Here is a 24,764-nt window from a genome sequence, read left to right as displayed (position 1 = left end):
TCGGTCTGGGCCCGTGGGTTTGGTTGCAGGCGGTGGTCCTGCGCCGAAATGGCCGCCGGCTCTATACCTTGCAGGCAGGGGACCGGGTGGTACGTCGTCACGAAAATCAGCTACGTCCACGTTCGGGCACCCACCCTCCGACCTCTCTGACACCGGCTTCCCCATTGCCGGCACCTGTGTTGGTTTCACAGGGGACGTTACCTCCTCTCCCCACTGTGACTCTGCCGCACTGCGATGGTTCTCAGCCTTGGCAGCCTCCAGTAGCTCCAGCACCAGCATCGCCATCGTTCGAGATGCCCCAGCGAGAGCCGGCCCCCCTCACAGGCCCGGTTTCTCAGGAGGCTGGTTCACCTGTGGTCGTCCCTTCCCATTCGTCCCCGCCACTAGGTCTTGCCCCTCCCGAGGTGGAACAGGATCCAGAGTTCGACATCTTGTCGCCCGTTCTGTCCCGGGCTCTGGTTGTGGGACGACGGGGGCCTCTTCGTGTGGGTCACTTCCAGCCGTATTCGAAGGTTCCAGCTCGAGGGTTGGCAGATCCCCTCGACTCCGGCCATCCAATGGATGTGGAGGTCATCGCTCCTGCCCGATGCTCCACCTTCTGACGCAGTGGATAACAGTGGCTTCACCCCCCGAAGGAGGAGGAGTGCAGTAGCCACCAGAAAGATCGCGGGAGGCGCACATTGGCACGGTGCGTCACGGACAGTAGTTGCCGCAAGTAGAGTCCCGTCCACCAGAGGGCACGCGAGAATTCGGACGCGACCTCTGCTGGCATAACAACAACAACAACTCCAGCAGCATGGGCCGGGCCCAGTCAGTGAACATCGGGCAGGCCTAGGAGACAGTCCCGGTCTACGCTAAGTGTAGTGCAATGTAAATGTGAACAGTGTTACTACAGTCACCTACTCTAATTCCCATGTTTTTGCTCTTCCTTTTTCAGTTTTTCAGTGCTTAATTCAAAAATATTTTAAAGAGGGTAAGCACTGAACAGCATCAATGTCTCATCCTTTGCTAACCTTGAGTTTCTGTGATAGTAACTTCCCAACTTTAGCACAACAAGTATTATCTGAATACAGCTTTCTAAAAGCTTGTAGATAATGTTTATGAACGTTGTTCATTTTCATTGTTTCCCATATCCTAGCAAGCGGTACACTATCATAGACCTTCTGCAGATCCAGAAAAACCATGTGTGTCTCCAAGTTATGTGCCAGTCTCTTGTCAGTCACCTGTCTAATGCTGCAAATGTTATTGATATAAGACCATCCTGCCTGAAAGCCATTCCTTTCTTCTACTTCCTCAGTTTCTCTCTCAATTCTAGTTTTAAGTATATTACCAAATAGTCTCGATATAGAAATGAGAACTGTGATGCCTTGATAATTTATGCAGTAATCCTTCCTAACCTTTTTAAATATATCTGTGATGAACCCTTCTTTAAACCTGACAGGGATTTCCTCACCACTAAGACAGAGGTAAAAGAGCTTTGCTAGATGTTCAAATAACACATTTGGCCAGCCTTCAACAACTCTATATATACAGCTCCAGGTCCCAATACTTTGCCATTTTTGAATTGCTGTACTTCTGCTGGTGTCATCTCCTAGATATCTATGTCACATTCATTGCCTGCAAAGCAGCATGTATCCTGAAATTCAAATCGATCTTCTTTAAACAGTTCTTCATAGTATGTCTTCCATCTATCTAGGCTTATCAACTGTAAGTTTATACTACTTCTGTCATTTGTTCTTTGCTGTTTTATTACCTTCCATGCTTCTTTGGATTTTGAAATCCTCATGCAGTTGCTAATTTCTTCACATTTAAAGTCCCAATATCATTTTTTACTCTAATTACTGCTTTCTTTGCCTCTCCCCTCAGTCTTACATACCTACTTGTATCACCAGCCTTATTGCTCATAACCCACCTGTGAATGATAGTACACGCCTGTGGTGTGCGTACTGTAAGACCCTCGATACACACATCATCAGATTATTTGACTTGTCACTCCAACGAAGTAGGCAAGTGTCAGCAATAAGTCTCGTGGTCTTATCGTGGCGTGTTTATCTTCTGCCGTTAGGTCAGACAATAGGAATGCCACTTGCACGCTTAGAGTAGCAGATTGACGGTGACCAGCTTTGAACAGAACTTGATTAATTTTCACACACATTTATTAAAATAATAACCATCATAAACCTTACTTAACTTGATTCTGGATGCTATTTACAATTTACAATCTGAAGTTCCTTTGGTCTTGGTACGTTAATCTTATTCTCACATATCTCTGATACTTGCCAAAGTGTCTATACATTTATCTTCATGGCTATGTACAGGAATATGATAATCTTATTAGGCGCAGACTGAAACTTGACTATAGACTGGTACAGACTAATGCAGACTGATGCAGACTGATTAATCGGAGGTCTGTACACTCATTATAATACCTCGCACGTTCAGGTATCACTGCGCGAGTGTGATCCACAAGGAGAAAAGGTTCTACGTTAGCAGCAATCTCATTGGCTGCGTTACATATTAATACGCGGATCGGCGAAAGCAGAATTTGGTCCTTCTCTAAGACAGCGCCATCTCATAGTGCGGAGACGGACGAGCACTGCGCCTGCGCTGTTGTGCTTAGCGGGGCGCGCTCTATTGGGAAAGTTGTGTGCAGGCTGACTACATGGAACTATGTACACAACAACACCCAAGCAGGAAATGGTCAGATCCACATTCTGCTCCCTATAACATAATCAATTACATATTGTAACTTCCTTGTAGGCTGTGTCCAGTTATATTGATAGGCCTCTTTGTGTTGGATAAAGCCATTCCATAGCTTAAGACTGCACTGTTCACAAATTTCTAACAGCATCTCTCCTTTACCATCTACAATATCCTCCCCAAATTTGACTACAACCTTGCTTGCTACTTACCCACTCATCCATTAAAATCTCCTAAAAGATACAGTTCCTTCCCATTGCCAATTACATCTTGGTGGTTTGTCAAATCATTAAATAAATTATTCTTCTCAAAGCCAGTAGTATTATTTGTGGGTGCATACTCAGTAATGATCACTACATCATATCCGTTTAGCTTCATATCCGCAAGCATCAGATGTTTGTTAACACAGTTCCATCTCTTAATCCAGCGTTTCCACTTTTTATGCACTGCAACAGATATCCCCTTCTTTGTCCAACACTCATAGTCCACTCCATTGTAAATATGAACATAAACATCTCTTTCCTCTACTCTTTTAACTTTCTTTTTTGTTTCAGTTAATGCTATTATGCCTACAGTGTTCCAGTTGATTTCTTAGAATACTTCTGTTTTCTTAGTTGTGATGCTCTGAACATTCCATGTACCAAAATTGATATATCAATTTTGTTTGCTGGGTCAATTCTGTCTAATCCTGATCTGGTTTCAAGGCTTTATTCTTGGATTTTTTACAGGTTTAGTTTTCCGAGTGAAGAGGAGCAGGCCCAACACCTCAGCCCTAACCTGGAGGAAGACATAATTTTAATCAAGATTTTCTTCCTTTATAATTGTCATTCCAGACTTAAGGGCTTGGTCTACACTGTGTTTTAATCAGCACATTGTATATAGCCTATTTTCCAAAAATGTTAATTCAGAAACCAGCTTTATTGCACATGGACGTGCTGTGAAATTTTCTTTAATTTATGTTGCAACAAAAGTTTACATTTTTAAATTTTAATGAATGGTAGTAGAGTATTTTGCAAAATTTCAAATTATCATAAAAGTTTATTATACAGTTTTCAAGAAAATTGATTACGTTTCAGCTTTTATATGAACACATTTTTTTATATATTAAGATTTACACCAAATAAGCTTTTGAGGTTTGTTTTACCTTTCCTTTTCATTATTTATATAAATGATTTACCTGCAGCTGTATTATGTGATGCAGTGCTATATGTTGATGACACAACACTCATCACATGTGATACCAATCTTGAAAATGTGTAACACAGCATGGCAGTGGCAATGGAGAGGTGCACTACTTGGTTTGAAGCAAATGTACTGCACAAGAATGATAATAAAACTGAAGCTATTGTATTCAGTCTGAATGCTCCCAATCACGATAACAAAACAGTAAAATTATTAGGGTTTCATATAGATCGAAAGCTTACCTGGGATACCCACACAGGGAAGATATGTGGCAAATTGGCACGTGCCATATACCTGCAGTACAAGCTGAGGAGCAGTGTCAGTAAAGAACTTCTGTTATATACATTGATATGCCTGCTAAACCTGCTGGACAGAACAGGTAATTAGGATTGTGGAAAGGGCCAAATAAGGTTGGGGTCAGTTTCACCTTCTAACTGTAATAAATACTGCAATTTAATAACACTTTTACAACCAAAGTGGCACATAGCCGGATCTTTACCGAATGCAACTATTTCATGGCTGATGGCCTCCAAACAAGAAATCTTAACAAATCAACAAGATAAAAATCCAATTAAGATAGCAATAAAATAATTTTAAAAAACATCACAGCAAGGTAGATAGAACAAACAAACGCTAGGTGCAATACCAAAGGCTGAAGGCCACCATTAAGTTTCAAAATTGTAGAATATACTACCATAGACTTTTAAAGGCAGAAGACCACAATGTTTAAAAACAAGAAATCTTAGAAATCAACAAGATAAAAATCCAATTAAGATAGCAATAAAATAATTAGGAAACACAGCAAAGTAGATAGAAAAAGGTGCAATACCAAAGGCTGAAGGCCACCATTAAGTTCCAAAATTTTTAAAATATTACCATAATGTTTTAAAGGCAGAAGGCTGTAATGTTTATGCTTGAAAGATAAATTAAAGAATTAATTTTGCAAAATTTTCAAGAAAAAAGAAAAAATAACCATAAGCCTTAAATTTTAAGCAGCTGAAAACAGATAAGTAAACGCCGGTGGCACTCAGAAGCCTCCAGGGAGGTCGGTCTGCCCTCGTTCACTTAGGCGAGACAGGTGGTGAGTCCAACTACACTTGATCTGTCAGAACCCAACCAGGGGACAGCCACGAACTGACCGACACAACGACTTGCTTCCCATCAATCAGTACATGAGAACTCAAACAGAAAAGGTTACAAACATGATAATCCACAATGGAGTATGTATTAGCTGTCAAAATTACTCCAAAATTACACAAAATTACATGGACAGCAACAACAGGTGAGGAAAGTATGCTGCCTGAAACTATGTTAGTGGCCAGGTCAGGTGACAGGAACGCTCACAGCCAGAAGGCAGAAAATTCCACTGGTGCACTTGAATTGTAGTCAACCAAATGGTTAATTGGACTGCAGGGTGGCTAAATTTAAGCAATAGAAACACTCGGTGTTGCTCACAGGAAAACTTCCTCAACAGCAAACCACTGAAACATGGACATGGCTTCGGTAGTTGAAACCACTACTCAAACTTGACGTCCTGGGTTGGTGAACCACAAGGCTCGTAGCAGCCGGACAGCTCCACACACACTCCGACACTGCACAGGGGCTGCCAGCAGACCCAGCCGATTGCACCGTGCATAGATAACTTCCCTCGTCCGCAACAACCGACAGACTCCGGCAGTATGCTGACAACATTTAAAATCGTCATCAGTGGAAATAACACCAACTACACACACAACCTGACAAAACACTGCACAAAGACCTGAACAATTCCCAACAGCAACTAACCACACACAAAAACAAATCAGGAGTAGATGCACACATGCACAGCCGACTCACGAATGATCGGCGAGCCAAAATGCGTCGTCTGGTAGAATGACCAACCGATGATCCACCAAGACCATGTCGCAGCTCAAATGATGTGTGACGGCAATGGTCAGGCGAGCCATGTTGACGCAGACCTCACTGTGCTCCGACCCGACTGCACTAGTACTGCATTGCAACTCCCCAACTGGCAGGTCCGGACTGCACCCCAGACGCATTCCAACTGACTGGCAGCCCAAACTCGCAACCTGAACTCAACGGTCTTCTGACAGACAACAACCGAGAAGTAATAGCAGTCGAGTAAAGATATTATGAGAGGGGGTATATCGATACACGCTGCTAACGCTGCTCACGGTCAGGCAAAGCTGCAACTCAGTGACAGTAGTAATATAAATTAACGTCATGAGGTGGAAGTATGTTAAAAATAGGGTGTAAAATAGATGATGGCGGGAACACGAGCCATGCATGGCTCATACATATTTTGCATTCTTCCATTTGCACCTGCGTTATTGAATACTATTATGGGGCAATTCCATAGGCTCAAAATTAGTGTTTAAATGGCAAAAGAAAGCCTTAAGGTACATAGCAGCACTTAGCCCATATGAATCATGTCGAGATTATTTTAAGAAACTAAATATAATTACAGTGCCTGGCCTGTATATTTACAAATGCCTTGTCTTCATTAAAGAGAATCTGAGTAAATTTGACTTAAGGAGAGCAGTTCATGACCATAACATAAGAAGTGGACGCAATTAATATGCCATATGGTGGGCTTGCAAAGACACATAACAGCTACAAATATCTTGGTCCTGTCTGTCACTCCACCGGGCTACACACACCAACAGATGGGGCAACAGGGCAACAGCGTTCCAGTCCACAGTGGGTCGTTGGTTCGACCCTCTGAGGCTGGCGCAGGGTCTGCAGCCAGCCAGCGGTGAGCCACTATTTGGTTTGCTGCCATGGGCAGTTGTCTCAGCTCCCGATACACGCCAGAGACTTCCGTGGAGAGGGGCCACAGATTCGGATGCCAGATCATGGGCAGTCGTTGCCACCACGTTCCCAGCTAGGCCAGCTGAGGAAGAAGCAGCAGCGGGGCTGGCCTACGGCTCCCAGTGGAGCAGCACAGAGACAACAAGGACACTGGTCACTGAGTCAGCTGCTGGCACAGCCATCCTGATGTAATCAGAACTCTACAGTTGGTGAACGAGGCTGGCACGACACAGCGTTGCGTTGCACGGGCCACTGGGGTGCTACCTCAGAAATGCGGGGCCTGTGACACAGACCGAGGTGAATGGAGCAGTAAATCATTTGGAAAGTTCTCGCCGAGTTTTAATAAGACACCTCCTGACACCCACCCACTACATTTGGTGTCAATACGCCGCATTTGGTGTCTGATAACACAACATTTGGTGTCAGAATAGCGGGTGTCGTCTGTATGACGTTCAAGCCCACCGTCTGCAGTACAGTCACAAGATGTGGTCAGTGCTGACAAAATTGTTCTATATGAGTGTTGGACATTTTCTTTCTTTTTTGTTTTTTTGAGTATGGCTCCTGGCATGCCACATTGTAGATGTTTTGTGTGGGCATAGTATATTTTGTTGCCAGAGTAAGTGTTAGTATGTTTAGGGAGTAACATTGCTTTGTGGGTTTAATTACTTTTGGTGTTAATTTGAGTATGATGTTATTGAGTATGATGGTACTGAGGTGTAAGGAATCAGATTAATTTTGTTGCTGAATCTTTTGGGACTGACGGGGAATGAAAGCAACACAACCGCAGAGTCAAGAACGCAAGGTGTGTCAGAACCAGAAGCGGTGCGGATTTTGATGGAAAAAGTACCACAATTGATAGTGGACAATACGCAGTTGAGAAAAGAATTAACATCTAGAAGTGATTGGGAAATCTTATCTGATCAGTCATTGTTGCCTAGGGTGCAGGAGATTGATCCAGCCACCACAAGTTTGATTATTCCATTTTCTGATAAGGCATCTGAGGATGTGCGTTCGTTTGTGGAGGACTTGGAAATTTCATCTGTGATGGATGGTTGGTCTGGTGAAGAGTTGTTACATGTAGCCAAGATTAGATTAACGGGTGAAGCAAAAACATATCTAAGGTGTTTGGAGGCCTTAAGGAAGGCAGGACAATTTAAGCAGTTAACGGAAGGGCTTTTACAAAGATACAAGAAACAGTATATCACTCGGTACTTTAGAGAGAGGTTAAGTACAATGACAAAGAGGCAGGGGGAGATGGTGGAGAAATTTGCGGACAGAATAAGGGAAATTAATGAGTATACTTATGAGTTGGGTCAGAGCGATGAAGCAAATAGTGTTCTGTTGCAGGAGGCCGAGCAAAGGGCACTTGATGTATTTTTGAGAGGGTAACCAGCGCATATGTCATGGAAAGCGCGTGAAGGGACTCCGAAAGACTTGTATTCGGACATCAGCTGGCAATTCATTGTGAGAAAATAGACGTGGCAACAGGGGTACGCTAGAGGCAAACAGTATTTGCAGCGGGTATAAAATGTTAGAAGTGTGGTCGTACGGGACATGTGCAGAGGCAACGTACCCAGTCACCGAGGAATAGAGGAAGGGGTGGAAATCAGCAGCGTGGAGGATGGAGAAGTGGAAATAGGGGAGATGGACAATTGTTAAACAACAGAGGGGGCCGAAGACCCACCTAAAGTTGCTCCCGTTTAATTTCAATGTTACGAATACGTATGCAGAGGTGGAATGTTCAGTGGTAGGATCCGTAGGACCTAAAAAAGTTTAAGATTTTGTTGGACACAGGGGCGCAAGTGTCAGTGGTACTAAGAATATAATGGGATGAAGGAAGTTAGACCCACCATGTTATAGGTTGTGTGGAGTGGGGGATAAGGGAGTCACACCTTTGGGGTCGGTGACAGTTGACTTTCGCATAGAGAAAGTCTGATTTAATGAATGCATGGAGGTGGCGCCATGTGTTAGCGAGGACTATGACATGATCCTAGGAGTAGATTTCTTGCATCAACACCAGCCGGTGTGGCCGAGTGGTTCTAGGCACTTCAGTCTGGAAACGGGCAACTGCTACGGTCGCAGGTTCGAATCCTGCCTCGGGGATGGGTGTGTGTGATGTCCTTAGGTTAGTTAGGTTTTAGTAGTTCTAAGTTCTAGTGGACTGATGACCTCAGATGTTAAGTCCCATACTGCTCAGAGCCATTTGAAACATCTTGCATCAACATCATGCCAAAATTGGCCTCAGACAACGAACTGTGGAACTTGGTGGAATGTTATTTCTGCTAGGGAAAACTGTTGCAATTCAGAGCTGTCGCGAGGGGTGTTCAACGTAATGAACAAACCAACTGAACCACGTACATTAGCATTAAGGCTTAATTCACATGAGTGTGGGTCTAGTGGCACCAGGAAGTCACTTTGGAGTCGAATCTACCTGTGCGGACAGTATGTGCCACTAACTGCCGATAGAACTGCATTGCGTGACAAAATTAAGCATTTGAAAGGAGAAGAAAGAAAGCATATGGAAGAATTATTACGGGAATATAAGGATTTGCTTTTCCAACAAGGGCCGTTACCACCAACTCCATTAGTTCAACATAGGATACCAACAGGGAATGAAGCACCTGTTTACCATAAACCATACAGAATACCGAGGTATTTGCAGCCAATTGTGGAGGATTTCATTGATCACCAGCTTGCAGACGGTATTATAGAGCATAGTAAAAGTTACTGGGGAGCAGGCATTGTCGTCATTGTGCCTAAAAAATCTACGGATGGAACTAAGAAATACAGGTTCTGTTGTGACTACCAATACCTCAATGATAAGACAGTAATAGACGCATACCCCATTCCAAACATATCGAAGACTTTGGATCACCTAGGACAGTGCCAGTACTTTTCTACAATGGATTTGACAAGTGGTTATCATCAGTTAGAGGTGGCTCCAGAGGATCATCCAAAAACTGCTTTCTCTACACCTGGAGTCCATTACCAGTACATTAGAATGCCATTTGGTTTGAAAAACACTCCAGCAATGTTTCAGAGGTTGCTGGACAGTGTCTTGAGGGGTTTGAAACCACGGCAGTGTCTTGTATATTTGGATGACATTATAGTGTTTTCAAGGAGTACGGAGCAACATAGGCAGCGGTTAAGGGAAGTCTTTATGAGGTTAAGAGCAGCTCGTTTGACGTTGAGCCTGGAGAAGTGTCATTTCGCGTTAGGAGTAAAATATTTGGGTCATATTATTAGTAAGGATGGAGTGCGAACAGATCCAAGGTTGGTACAGGCTGTAAGGGATTTTCGGGAACCGAAAACAGTTAAGGAAGTGCAGTCTTTCATCGGAATTTGCAATTTCTATAGAAAGTTTGTGAAGGGTTTGGCAGATTTAGCACAGCCATTGACATGATTGTTATGGAAGGGTGTTAAATTTGAGTGGACAGAAGAGTGTCAGAAAGTGTTTTACAAATTGAAAAGAGAGTTAACATCAAGCCCGATTCTTGTGTTTCCAGATTTTGAAAAGGAGTTTCTACTAGCATGCGATGCATTGAATCAAGCATTAGGGTGTGTTCTTAGTCAGGAAATTGATGGGAAAGAACATCCTATAGCCTATGCATCTAGGCAGTTGAATGCGGCAGAAGAGAATTACGAGTACTCAACATCAGAGAGGGAGATGCTTAGCGTAATCTATGGAAACACATATTTTAAATGTTATTTATATGGGAGAAGATTTCGGGTAGTGACAGATCATGCTGCGTTGAAGTGGTTGTTGGGGTTGAAATATCCGTCCACTAGATTCGCTAGATGGACTGTGAGGCTTAGTGAATTCGACTATGAGGTGGTGCACAAGCCTGGGAAGAAGCATGGTAATGCAGATGCACTAAGTAGGAAGGTGGCAAAAGTAGAAGTCATAGGTTACGACCTAGCAGTACGGCAAAAATTACAGAACGTGGACAACGATTGTAAATTGTATTGGACACAGCCACAGTTTAATGTGTACGACGGTCTTCTGTGCAGGGAAACAAAGTTAGGGCCAAGGGTAGTAGTGCCAGCGAAGTTGAGGGATGAGGTTTTAAGGGAAGCACATGATCAGGTGTTATCTGGTCATAGAGGGTGTAGAGCGACGAATAGGAGAGTGGTGGAGAGGTATTGGTGGAGAGGTACAAAAGGAGATATGGATCAGTATGTCAAAAATTGTATACCGTGTGCGCAGAGAGCAGATTTGAGTCAGAAACAGATACAGCTACAACGATCACCGGAAGCAACATGTCCATTCTCTTTCCTGGGGATTGATGTCTTAGGACATTTTGGGGGAACACCATCAGGGAACAGATTCATTCTCACAATAATAGACCATTTTTCAAGGTACATGGAGCTGGTGACCATGCCAAATCAACAGGCAGCAATGGTCGTGCAAGCGTTACTAAATAACTGGATTTTGAAGTTTGGTGTACCAGAGACAATAATTACTGACCAAGGGACCAAATTCATGTTGAATTTAATGAATGAATTGTGTAAATTGTTGAACGCAAAAAAGTTGAGGACAAGTGTGTTGCATCCACAGGCCAACGGAAGGACAGAACGGGTACACAGAACAATCGGGAAGACGCTGAGTTTTTATGTGGATTCTCATCACCATCAGTGGGATGAGTATTTGAAGCATATTGTATGCACATACAATGCAAAAGTCCATGCAAATACCAGTTTGTCTCCATATGAGGTAGTGTACAGGCGAAAAAAGCCGTCACCGTTTGATTTAGTGAAGCTACAGAAAGGAAGAACTGGTGAATCTGTACGTCAGTTCACGAGAACAATTCTGGATGTTTGAAAATGGTTAAAAAAGGCAAAAACAAAGGCTTTGGAAAGGCTAGAAGACGCAGTAAGGCGGAAAGGAAGTTTACCGCAGTATAGAGGGGGGCAATGGGTGATACTGTCCTGGCCCTATACGCAAAAAGGGAAAACGAAGAAGTTCCTCACGAGGTATCATGGGCACTACCAAGTTATTAAAACCACATCTCCCATTAATGTTAAGCTTCAGCTGCCAACTAGAACAACGATAGTACACATTGGGCAGTTACAGCCATTTAAGAGTTGCCCGGATGTGATTCCAGGGGTGTCACAGGAATGAAAGAAGAAGAAAGAGAGAGTGAAGAGATGTGCTAAGCGCAGAGAAAACCAGGAAGATAGAGTACAGCATGCTTTACGATCTAGAATTTATTTATTTATTTTTTTTTTTTTTGGTTGCGTAGGTTAAGTAGGCATTAGGCATTGTATTTTTGTATATATGTTTTCAAGTATTGTGAGCCTGCTAGGGGCAGTAGTCTTTCTGAAGAGGGAGGAAGGGCAATGGCGATCCCTGTCCTCAGGTCACTGAAAAGGGACGTGTAGTGTCTGATGTATGTGGAGAGTTGTTGGAGGAGAAATCGAACGCAGTTCTGGAGAAATAAATGCATCGGAGTAAATTTTGCGGCAAAGCCGTAATAAATATGTGTTGAACGATGTCAGAGTCATATGATTTCCTGTTTAAATTTTTAGTTATCGACAGTGCTGGGTCAAGAAAGTCATGTTTATTGCACCAGTTCATATAATGTAAATTTAAGGATGAACGTAGTCACACAATCGGTGTTGGGTTTGGATCAGAATTAGTGAATGTTGCAAGAAAACCTGTGGAGCTACAAATATGGGACATGTGCATGGTGCAGTTAGTTTTAGCCAGGAGGAAAGGAACATACTGTCCAAGGGACATCGTGGAACCAAAATTGAACTTGCAACGATTTGGGATGCATTGGATCTTCTCCACCTACAAGAATTTGGTAGTGGTAGCAAGTTGTTTTGAGCAAGGAGTGTTTGCGGAAGCAAAACATGTAGAGCTCGAAGGGTGCAGAATTTTAATCAATGGAACTAAGTGTAACATAATAGGACCAACCTTCCACCTGACAGCGTCAATTTCATGAATCACACAACTGAATGTTAGACAGCCACAGCTGTACTGGCCAGAAACTACTTTAGAGTTTTTGGCAAGGCAGAATCTGACCTTGTTAAATCAAACTCTGGAGCCAGGTCTGTTGAGATCCATAAACCAGTTCATTTTAGAGCAGGGGGGGTGTATATCAGCCGAACAGCTTGTTCAACATGTCGCTCAGTATAAGGAAAGGCAACGACAAATAATGATCATTTTGAGCATCTCTGTGCCAAGTGCCATCACAGCCTTGACTTTGTTATGTGTTGTTTTCTTTCTGATCAGGCAGAAAGCTGATTCCAAGAGGGAACTAAGGGTAGTCCAAATCCCAGTGGATTGGATACCGAGGGCATGAGATGAGTTGGTAAGGGGTTGATCGAGCAGAGGTCGTCTGGTAAGGAATTTTTACGTTTTGTTTCATGTCATGGTTCTAAGAGGGCACTAGACCACATTTAAGTTTTCTAGTAGTAGGGAAGTATGTCACAAGTGCCAATCCAAACAAGTTTAAGAGTTAGTTAAAGGGTCGACCTGGGGCTGGGTCTTTCCAAAGAGGGGAATAATGTAGCAGCACCACCGTTTAGGACAGGGGAAGCTAGTTTTGTGCGATATTCTGAGCACAAGTTACACCCAGGTGCGGGCTGGATTGCAGTAAGTTACATTGACCAGTGGTTGCGAAGTGGAATGGAGGCCACAGGGCCGTCAAACCACTGAAAAGAGTACATGCAGCGGTATGCATGTCACAAGCTACAGGCAGAAGGGGCCTACTGGTGCAACCTAGGTGTGGGGTGTAAGTGATTCGGAGTGACGCGTTAGTGAAACAGAGGTGCGCAGCCGAGTATAAATAGGTGTTGCTTTCTACTGAGATTCATTCAAGTGTGACAGCTCTCCTGGATGGCTGGGCATGTCACTCTGCTGGGCTACACACAGCAACAGATGGGTTGACAGTGTCCCAGTCCACATTGGGTCATTGGTTCGACCCTATGAGGCCGACATGGGGTCCACAGCGAGCCAGCGGCGGGCCACTATTAGGCTCGCTACTGCGGGCATTCGTCTCAGTTCCCAACACACACTGGAGACTTCCATGATGAGGGGCTGCAGATTCGAATGCTGGATCATGGGCGGTTGTTGCTGCCGTGTTGCCAGCCACATCATCCAAGAAAGAAGCAGCAGCGGGGCTGGCCTACGGCTCCCGGCAGAGCAGTGTGAAGATGAGGACAATGGTCGCTGAGGTGGCTGCTGGTGCAGCCATCCTGACGTAATCAGAACTCTACAGCTGGTGAACAAGGCTGGCACAACATGGCGTTGCACTGCACAGGCCGCTGGGGTGCTACCTCAGCAATGCGGGGCCTGTGACACAGACCGAGGTGAACGGAGCAGTAAATCATTTGGAAAGTTTTTGCCAAGTTTCAATATGGCACCTCCTGGCACCCACCCACTACATTTGGTGTCAATACACTGCATTTGGTGTCTGATACCACAACGGTGGAATAAAACATTTGTATTTGTGTTTAAAATTTAAATTGGGCACAAATGAAAAAATACGTATTGCATTACTTTGATCTCTCTATATACCTGTCAAGTTTCATCAAATCATTTATTTACAACTGGTAATGTTCCTTTGCCAGTGGCGTTCATGTTCTGAAACTCTATGGTTGCAACTCAAGTATTACTACAATGTTTTTAAAATGAATAAAGTAGATCATTTGCTAAAAACACCCTTTCATTTATGAAGTGAGAGAAGCTAGAAATCAGGCACTTAGGCAGACATCAACCAACTACTATATTACGCACACACAAAAAATTGAGTTCACTTCTGCATATACTCTGTAAGTAGCAACACTATTTTGTGGATTAGGTCTACACTTATAATTGTATAATTATCATATTTACTATTTTTTTAGTGTGTGTTAAGCAGTATGACATAAATGAAACTTATATAACAAACAGTTTCATTATAAATTTTACTGGCTTCTTACATGGATGCCACCAATGAAAATGAGCACCACTGAGATAGGCTGCCATACTGACAGCATATGTCATCTTCTCCTAGCACTCAGTCCAGACACAACACAAAGCCAGACCTTGGTGAACAGTTGGCAGCAGTACAACCCTGGATGAGCGAATACCAGTTGAAGGAAATCAGGAAACCAAAGAGCAATGCCATGATCTGCTTCTGCTCAGCAGCTACGCAATGATAAGTGCCCTTAATGTACACCCTTTAAATAATTGTGTACTAGTTCAACCATCGATAAGACACTGAGGATGAAATTCAATGCCTGAGCCATGAAGAATGGAATACAATGACTACACAAAGCCTTTGAGAAACATCAGTCAAAGATTCAGAGCACAACAGTATCGAACGTACCCTGACAGAATATCAATTCTTACCATCCTCCTTCAGCTGTCTTCAGATGCAACTCTGGCAGACAATAGAAATGGTACCACAGGTCTTGCATTGACAGAAGGGAAGTTGGTAAGATGCAGGAAGGGTGGGGTGAGGGGGGGGGGGGGGGGTAAATTTTTAAAACAGTTTTTGGAAAGCCAGTGCTTTGCAACAAATAAACACAGTCACAGGATATAATTGGGAAACAGAGTGCTTACTATGCAACTGGCAAGCCTGGAGAAGGATGTAGTTAACAATACATGGTACCTTCCTGCTTTGGTCACTATGTCACTGTGTCACATCCAGGAGACAACAGTCACAGCAGACCAAGACTCAGACATTGTCAGGGTCCAACTGGACATTACTGACATCCAGCTGATCACTGTGTGACTACTGCTATACAATAGTACCACGAATGACTGCTTAAAAGGGGCTGAACTAAAGAATCATTCTTTAATGCCACCCATGCCACATGACACCAGCAGTTTTAATGCCGGGGGCAATTTCTCAAGGGCTATGAAAGATTCATATGGATTATCACACCCTCTGGAATTAGTGCTAACACTGGAGGAAAGTTCCTTACCTCTTTTTCTACCATGTGGCTGACCAGTTTGAGGGCTACGTAATCCATTATTACCCAGTAATAAGTTCATCTGTTGTTGCAGTATGTTCTACTAGTCACCCTGTATAGAAAGTCCTACTCGCTAATTACCGCCATGGAACTGCTAAGGCACTGAACTCAGCATATTGATGTATGCCCATAAAATTGATCCATACCACTCTTTGATCTTGCAAGCTCAGGCTGTTTCACACAGAAGACATTACACTTGACTGGCCTCATGAAGTACTGACTAGTGACGCCAACTATTGTCAAATTATTGGACCTCCTTGGATTTCTTCAGTGGTGACACAAATGATTACCACTTGCACATGTTATGTCCGGGGCACCTAATTGCAACACATTGCCTAGAACTATGAGGTCAGGGTTTAATGATCAACAGTGCCTATTGTAACATATCTGGCCCCTCTTTTTGGTTTCCTACAACCACTACAAGTACCAAAATGCTGAACATTACCTATTATTGCTTTACCTACCCAGTCTTCCTTCCAAGAGCACTGAGAATCTAATATAATTTAAATGCAACTTCAGACCCATCACTTACAGCTTCTCTGGATTGACTCGTAGGAGACCAGAGTAATAATACTTCAGTGAAGTTGCAAGGTGGCAGGCCATCTGGCCTCTTCATACACCCATTAAAGGCCATCAGACCAGCCTATCTTGCATTTCTAAAAGTTGCATTTGCATGCATGCAAATTAATGTCATTTTGCTATCATATTACATTCTTATACAAAGTAGGTAAACAGATGCTACATACCGCATGTACATGATCAGGAGTAGAATGAATGCATGCATATTATAATTATTTTCATTTCATGTTGGACATGAGTGGGAACTTTTGGGCTGTGAGGACGTCAAGTGCTCACAATAACAGCAAATAGTCAGTAGGTGGGGAAAACAACCAGTTACTGGGGAGTCCCAACCTGTGGCTGGCAGCTTTCTCCTTTGATATCAGGTCTCAAGGGCCAAAGCAATAGACGCTTGCTATTGTTACAATGGTTAAGACAGTTTTCTTACAAAAATCTCATGTTTTGAGCAGAAACACCAGCTTGACATAATGGCTGCACTATTGTTTGGGACATTTTGGAAAATGAGTGTTGACCTCCACAGGATAGCTGATAGAATGGTGCCACAAATAGCATCCCAATTATCGTATTCCTTTGGCATTTGGCTTCCCATGAACATTGCTGGCAGAAGCTGTGATAGGTTGGTCGACTGTTACGTCAGCACACATTTGCAATCACAATTAGGAATTGGTGGAAAGGAATGGTAGTTGTGCCTATGTTGATGGAGTATGGTAGTGGGAATACAGACAAATTTGTGTAGGGCTATAATTGGCAAAAGCTTTGTTTATCAGTGATGACTGGTACTGCTGGGGCAGCAGAGCATTCACTCACTGGCATGGGGTGGAAGAGAACTGAGGTACCTGGCCGTCACAGGGGCCAGTCGTGTACTATACCATCCTTGCTGCAGAGTAATGTCATTTGCAGTTTTACTTGTCTGCTCACATGGACAAACACTTAGTTTTTATCACTTGCGCTTTGATCGGTCACCAAGACAGAGCCCATCTCCATGCAGTGGAGCCAACCACAAGTAGCAGCCATCATCAACACACCACCTTGTGCCGTACTGTCAGTAATATATGCAGCTCTGGCCTGTAGGATTTCAGTTACTTTGTCAGCCTCCCAAAATGCAAGCTAAGGTTTCTCAGAGGTGGCATCCATAGAACCACTTTGCCTCCTTAGATGATGTCATGGTACTGCATCCAATTACCCGTTTGTTTATCACTATTATATATTTCAGTTGTTCTCTTTGCTTCCCCTTCTTTTACTAGAAAAGCACACTATATTCCAACTAGCTTCATTTTTATTAGATTTTTGCCAACAATTCTACTGGCTGAGGATTATTTACATGTTTGGTTTACATTAATATGTTGTTGTTGTTGTGGTCTTCAGTCCTGAGACTGGTTTGATGCAGCTCTCCATGCTACTCTATCCTGTGCAAGCTTTTTCATCTCCCAGTACCTACTGCAACCTACATCTTTCTGAATCTGCTTAGTGTATTCATCTCTTGGTCTCCCCCTACGATTTTTACCCTCCACGCTGCCCTCCAATACTAAATTGGTGATCCCTTGATGCCTCAGAACATGTCCTACCAACCGATCCCTTCTTCTGGTCAAGTTGTGCCACAAACTTCTCTTCTCCCCAATCCTATTCAATACTTCCTCATTAGTTATGTGATCTACCCATCTAATCTTCAGCATTCTTCTGTAGCACCACATTTCGAAAGCTTCTATTCTCTTCTTGTCCAAACTATTTACCGTCCATGTTTCGCTTCCATACATGGCTACACTCCATACAAATACTTTCAGAAATGACTTCCTGACACTTAAATCTATACTCGATGTTAACAAATTTCTCTTCTTCAGAAACGCTTTCCTTGCCATTGCCAGTCTACATTTTATATCCTCTCTACTTCGACCATCATCAGTTATTTTGCTCCCCAAATAGCAGAACTCCTTTACTACTTTAAGTGTCTCATTTCCTAATCTAATACCCTCAGCATCACCCGACTTAATTCGACTACATTCCATTATCCTCGTTTTGCTTTTGTTGATGTTCATCTTATATCCTCCCTTCAAGACACTATCCATTCCGTTCAACTGCTCTTCCAAGTCCTTTGCTGTCTCTGACAGAATTACAATGTCATCGGCGAACCTCAACGTTTTTATTTCTTCTCCATGGATTTTAATACCTACTCCGAATTTTTCTTTTGTTTCCTTTACTGCTTGCTCAATATACAGATTGAATAGCATCGGGGAGAGGCTACAACCCTGTCTTACTCCCTTCCCAACCACTGCTTCTCTTTCATGCCCCTCGACTCTTATAACTGCCATCTGGTTTCTATACAAATTGTAAATAGCCTTTCGCTCCCTGTATTTTACCCCTGCCACCTTTAGAATTTGAAAGAGAGTATTCCAGTCAACATTGTCAAAAGCTTTCTCTAAGTCTACAAATGCTAGGAACGTAGGTTTGCCTTTCCTTAATCTTTCTTCTAAGATAAGTCGTAGGGTCAGTATTGCCTCACGTGTTCCAGTATTTCTACGGAATCCAAACTGATCTTCCCCGAGGTCGGCTTCTACTAGTTTTTCTATTCGTCTGTAAAGAATACGTGTTAGTATTTTGCAGCTGTGGCTTATTAAACTGATTGTTCGGTAATTTTCACATCTGTCAACACCTGCTTTCTTTGGGATTGGAATTATTATATTCTTCTTGAAGTCTGAGGGTATTTCGCCTGTTTCATACATCTTGCTCACCAGATTGTAGAGTTTTGTCAGGACTGGCTCTCCCAAGGCCGTCAGTAGTTCCAATGGAATGTTGTCTACTCCGGGGGCCTTGTTTCGACTCAGGTCTTTCAGTGCTCTGTCAAACTCTTCACGCAGTACCGTATCTCCCATTTCATCTTCATCTACATCCTCTTCCATTTCCATAATATTGTCCTCAAGTGCATCGCCCTTGTATAGACCCTCTATATACTCCTTCCACCTTTCTGCTTTCCCTTCTTTGCTTAGAACTGGGTTTCCATCTGAGCTCTTGATGTTCATACAAGTGGTTCTCTTATCTCCAAAGGTCTCTTTAATTTTCCTGTAGGCAGTATCTATCTTACCCCTAGTGAGATAAGCCTCCACATCCTTACATTTGTCCTCTAGCCATGCCTGCTTAGCCATTTTGCACTTCCTGTCGATCGGAGCGTGGAATGTCAGGTCCCTTAATCGGGCAGGTAGGTTAGAAAATTTAAAAAGGGAAATGGTTAGGTTAAAGTTAGATATAGTGGGAATTAGTGAAGTTAGGTGGCAGGAGGAACAAGACTTCTGGTCAGGTGACTACAGGGTTATAAACACAAAGTCAAACAGGGGTAATGCAGGAGTAGGTTTAATAATGAATAGGAAAATAGAATGCGGGTAAGCTACTACAAACAGCATAGTGAACGCATTATTGTGGCCAAGATAGATACGAAGCCCACACCTACTACAGTAGTACAAGTTTATATGCCAACTAGCTCTGCAGATGACGAAGAAATTGAAGAAATGTATGATGAAATAAAAGAAATTATTCAGATAGTGAAGGGAGACGAAAATTTAATAGTCATGGGTGACTGGAATTCGAGTGTAGGAAAAGGGAGAGAAGGAAACGTAGTAGGTGAATATGGATTGGGGCTAAGAAATGAAAGAGGAAGCCGCCTGGTAGAATTTTGCACAGAGCACAACTTAATCATAGCTAACACTTGGTTTAAGAATCATGATAGAAGGTTGTATACATGGAAGAACCCTGGAGATACTAAAAGGTATCAGATAGATTATATAATGGTAAGACAGAGATTTAGGAACCAGGTTTTAAATTGTAAGACATTTCCAGGGGCAGATGTGGACTCTGACCACAATTTATTGGTTATGACCTACATTAATATACACTCCTGGAAATGGAAAAAAGAACACATTGACACCGGTGTGTCAGACCCACCATACTTGCTCCAGACACTGCGAGAGGGCTGTACAAGCAATGATCACACGCACGGCACAGCGGACACACCAGGAACCGCGGTGTTGGCCGTCGAATGGCGCTAGCTGCGCAGCATTTGTGCACTGCCGCCGTCAGTGTCAGCCAGTTTGCCATGGCATACGGAGCTCCATCGCAGTCTTTAACACTGGTAGCATGCCGCGACAGCGTGGACGTGAACCGTATGTGCAGTTGACGGACTTTGAGCGAGGGCATATAGTGGGCATGCGGGAGGCCGGGTGGACGTACCGCCGAATTGCTCAACACGTGGGGCGTGAGGTCTCCACAGTACATCGATGTTGTCGCCAGTGGTCGGCGGAAGGTGCACGTGCCCGTCGACCTGGGACCAGACCGCAGCGACGCACGGATGCATGCCAAGACCGTAGGATCCTACGCAGTGCCGTAGGGGACCGCACCGCCACTTCCCAGCAAATTAGGGACACTGTTGCTCCTGGGGTATCGGCGAGGACCATTCGCAACCGTCTCCATGAAGCTGGGCTACGGTCCCGCACACCGTTAGGCCGTCTTCCAGTCACGCCCCAACATCGTGCAGCCCGCCTCCAGTGGTGTCACGACAGGCGTGAATGGAGGGACGAATGGAGACGTGTCGTCTTCAGCGATGAGAGTCGCTTCTGCCTTGGTGCCAATGATGATCGTATGCGTGTTTGGCGCTGTGCAGGTGAGCGCCACAATCAGGACTGCATACGACCGAGGCACACAGGGCCAACACCCAGCATCGTGGTGTGGGGAGCGATCTCCTACACTGGCCGTACACCACTGGTGATCGTCGAGAGGACACTGAATAGTGCACGGTACATCCAAACCGTCATCGAACCCATCGTTCTACCATTCCTAGACCGGCAAGGGAACTTGCTGTTCCAACAGGACAATGCACATCCGCATATATCCCGTGCCACCCAACGTGCTCTAGAAGGTGTAAGTCAACTACCCTGGCCAGCAAGATCTCCGGATCTGTCCCCCATTGAGCATGTTTGGGACTGGATGAAGCGTCGTCTCACGCGGTCTGCACGTCCAGCACGAACGCTGGTCCAACTGAGGCGCCAGGTGGAAATGGCATGGCAAGTCGTTCCACAGGACTACATCCAGCATCTCTACGATCGTCTCCATGGGAGAATAGCAGCCTGCATTGCTGCGAAAGGTGGATATACACTGTACTAGTGCCGACATTGTGCATGCTCTGTTGCCTGTGTCTATATGCCTGTGGTTCTGTCAGTGTGATCATGTGATGTATCTGACCCCAGGAATGTATCAATAAAGTTTCCCCTTCCTGGGACAATGAATTCACGGTGTTCTTATTTCAATTTCCAGGAGTGTACATGGTTGTTCCTTGTACAAATTCGTGATTATTTTTGTGTTCCATTTAAAGAAATGTTACTGTAATTTTTTTAGGATTTTATCTGTTAAACAGTCACTCACTAGAACCCTTTCCCAACATCATTTCTGGAGGGGAACTTGATTAGATAATTTAATGAGTAAATTATATGAGAGGCTAGCCACCCCACATAGGATTTATATCAGGGCCATTATAAGATTACATTACACACCTTGTGTAGATTCATATAACCACTTGGGCATGATTTGCATAACATGGTGATTGTGCCCCCTAACTTGCATTTCTGCTAAGGGTCCCACAACAGGAAACACAAGGCTAGTGTCTAAAGCAGCTATTGAGACATTTAAGACATTATTGCACATAGTATAAGAATCAACTCCTTGCATTAGAAATGTCCTCATCAATCACCTTTGCAGATGGATAATTATTCAGACTCCACCTCAATGTCCTTCTGCCCAGAAGCATATGCTACCAGCACACCCAGAGAACTCCTGCCACTGATTAAAACTCCACAAACCCTGGAGAGAATAGTGGGTTCCAAATGTGACTGTCTGTTTCTAGCACCTTTATGGCTAACTGTCCTTGGAGCAATCACAATAAATTTGGGACCAAATCTTTCTAAAGAGGGAAGTATGACACAACACAGACAAAATACTGCATCACAAATGAATGTCGAGGCATGCTGACCACCTTATCACCTGCGAAGGCATGTGGCTGATGACACCTGACAAGCTAAGTAAATCCCAGTGTTATATCAGTGTGTGGCAAGACTTGTGTAACTAGAAACATGAATGGCCAGTTTGTGCTTCTGCTGCTTTTAATTTTGAACTGCTGCCTAGGTACTGTGATAGGTTGTGTTACATCTATTATTACAATGTTTTAACTGGCTGCACATATTTTCTGCTCAACAAAATAAGGATACTATGCAGCTATGTTATGTTAATATGTTGGTAAACTACAACTACATTTCTTGTGGTAATATGTTGGTGCGTTAGTACATGATAACTAGGTTACAAGTGCACTATAAACTAGCTATAACAGTTAATTAAACTATCTAGTCTCAGTTATATACATTAAAGACATTAGAAAAAATCTTTGGCAGTTATTTTCTAGTATAATTATACCATATTTCTGTCTTTAAGTGGCCATGCCATCAGCACAAATGGGCTTGAAAAAGTATACAGATACTACACCTCTCACACAGTTACGGCCCCTAACTGAGTGACAGGGTCACTGTTCACTCAAGCCAGTGCAGGTTGTACTGTTTCAATGAACTGTGAGGAGATATGTTTGGAATACGTACATCCAAGAATCTCTTTGTAGCATTCCACTTCACTGCCAGTTCACTCCAGCTAAATTGTTCTCCAGGCTTTATTTCCTGTGGGGCAGTGAACATTTCAGCAACAGAGCTCAGCTGACCTGCGTATCTGGTCATACAGCATCTGTCAGGCAGCTTCCGACATGCTTACAGAGGGGTCCAAGATTTGATACAACCGAGGCATCCATGTAATCCTGTGAAGTGCAAACCTTTGCCAAGTTACCACTGGTTGTGCTAACTACAGCCACTCCTGTCTGCAAGGATACTGTTTTTACAGCAGTTGCCCGCCACCACCGCAGTACATTGTCTCCTGGAGGATTAGGGGACCTTCTGGCATGGCAACCTCCACTACACTGAGTATGAAGACACCATGGGTCGACACCAGGCACATCAATCTGACACAGATACGCACCTGTGTCCACTCCAGCACAATGTGTCAATAAAGAGCTTTACTGTAGTCTGCATTCTGCTGTAGCCCTCACCTTTAATGGACTCTTGGCATCCACTCCCTCTCATCAAATTCAAAATGCCTGTGGGATAATGCCTATGTCATCCTGACCTACCAATACATGACTGTCCCATTCCACTGGACTGTGGAAGTGGCCCATTACAGAACTAGCTATGAATGCTTGTGTGGACAACATCTGCAACATCCACCTATTTGGCAATGTCAGTGCTTCATATGCCCCTTTAGCTGCATATTGTGTTGCAGGCAGGCTCGGACCAATCTGAACTGCAGGAGATAGCAGTCATGTTTGTGTGAGGTGTGCTTGCTGACATGAATTTGTGTGTTTCCTTTGCTGAAGGAGGTGTTGAACAAAAGCTAACTGCGTGACAGTCTTTTCATTGTGCCTGTCTGCAATCTATCCCTCACTAATGTTGTTCATATCCTATATTTACTTCATCTGCTCCTTAATGACTATACACCCTTGTTCTTCACAACAGTGATTAGGGAGCTGTGATTCCATAATAATTGGAACACAAGGTCTCGCTTATGTATATAAGTGCCAGTCAAATGAAAATTAGACAAATGGAAAAAAGTAATTAAACTGGTTATTACTTCAAAAGTATTTGTAAAAACTGTTCATACATTTATCCTACTGTGAGACAAAATGACAAGCGCGTTCATCGAAAAATGTTTGTAGTTGCCTACAAAACCCAGAACCATGATTGTACCCAGGTACGCACCTCTTCAACTGAAACAAAAATATGGAAATCACATTCAGAGAGATTGAGACTCCCAGCGACACTTCAGCAGCATATTGGCATCTTGTTGGCACAAAGTTTGTTGCAATCTGCTTATCTTCCTCTTAACAGTGCAGTGTCTGTGCTGTGGTCCCATACACTCCAAATACTTGTGACATAAGAAATCCAACTACACCATGTAACTACATCATTGTTATCAAAAAACTGCCAATTGGCAGACTCAGATCAATTACTGTGCTACTATATTAGTTTCTTCATGTCACTAGCCTTGCATTGATGTCTAAGTCATAATTGATCATTGCCCTGCAACAATCTAAATGAACTCAAACTATATAGTTCCAAGACCTGGCAGCTGGACTAATACACAACTGTTTATCCTCTATTTGGCACTTTAAAATATTCTTGGGTAAATCCATACATGAAGAATACAACACAATTACTTTGTTTGTTAGGTGGAACTAATGAAGTAATAATACAGAATATCATGAAACATATAGCATTGGCCTTACCAGAAATAATGTTATCAAAATGCTACAGCTTGTACTGTCACTAAGTGACATTCATCAAAAAATATGTAAATAAGAAGCAGGCCTAGATATGGGGAACATTCTGAGTGGCCTCCTTGCATATCTTCTCATTAATGGGAAAAACTATAGAGTAATGATTGTAATACTGAAATAA

The sequence above is a fragment of the Schistocerca cancellata genome, chromosome 3, assembly GCF_023864275.1.
Source record: "Schistocerca cancellata isolate TAMUIC-IGC-003103 chromosome 3, iqSchCanc2.1, whole genome shotgun sequence".
NCBI classification, from domain to species: Eukaryota; Metazoa; Arthropoda; class Insecta; order Orthoptera; family Acrididae; genus Schistocerca; species Schistocerca cancellata.
The sequence above is the reverse complement of the archived record's forward strand: the minus strand, read 5'-3'. Positions refer to the sequence as shown.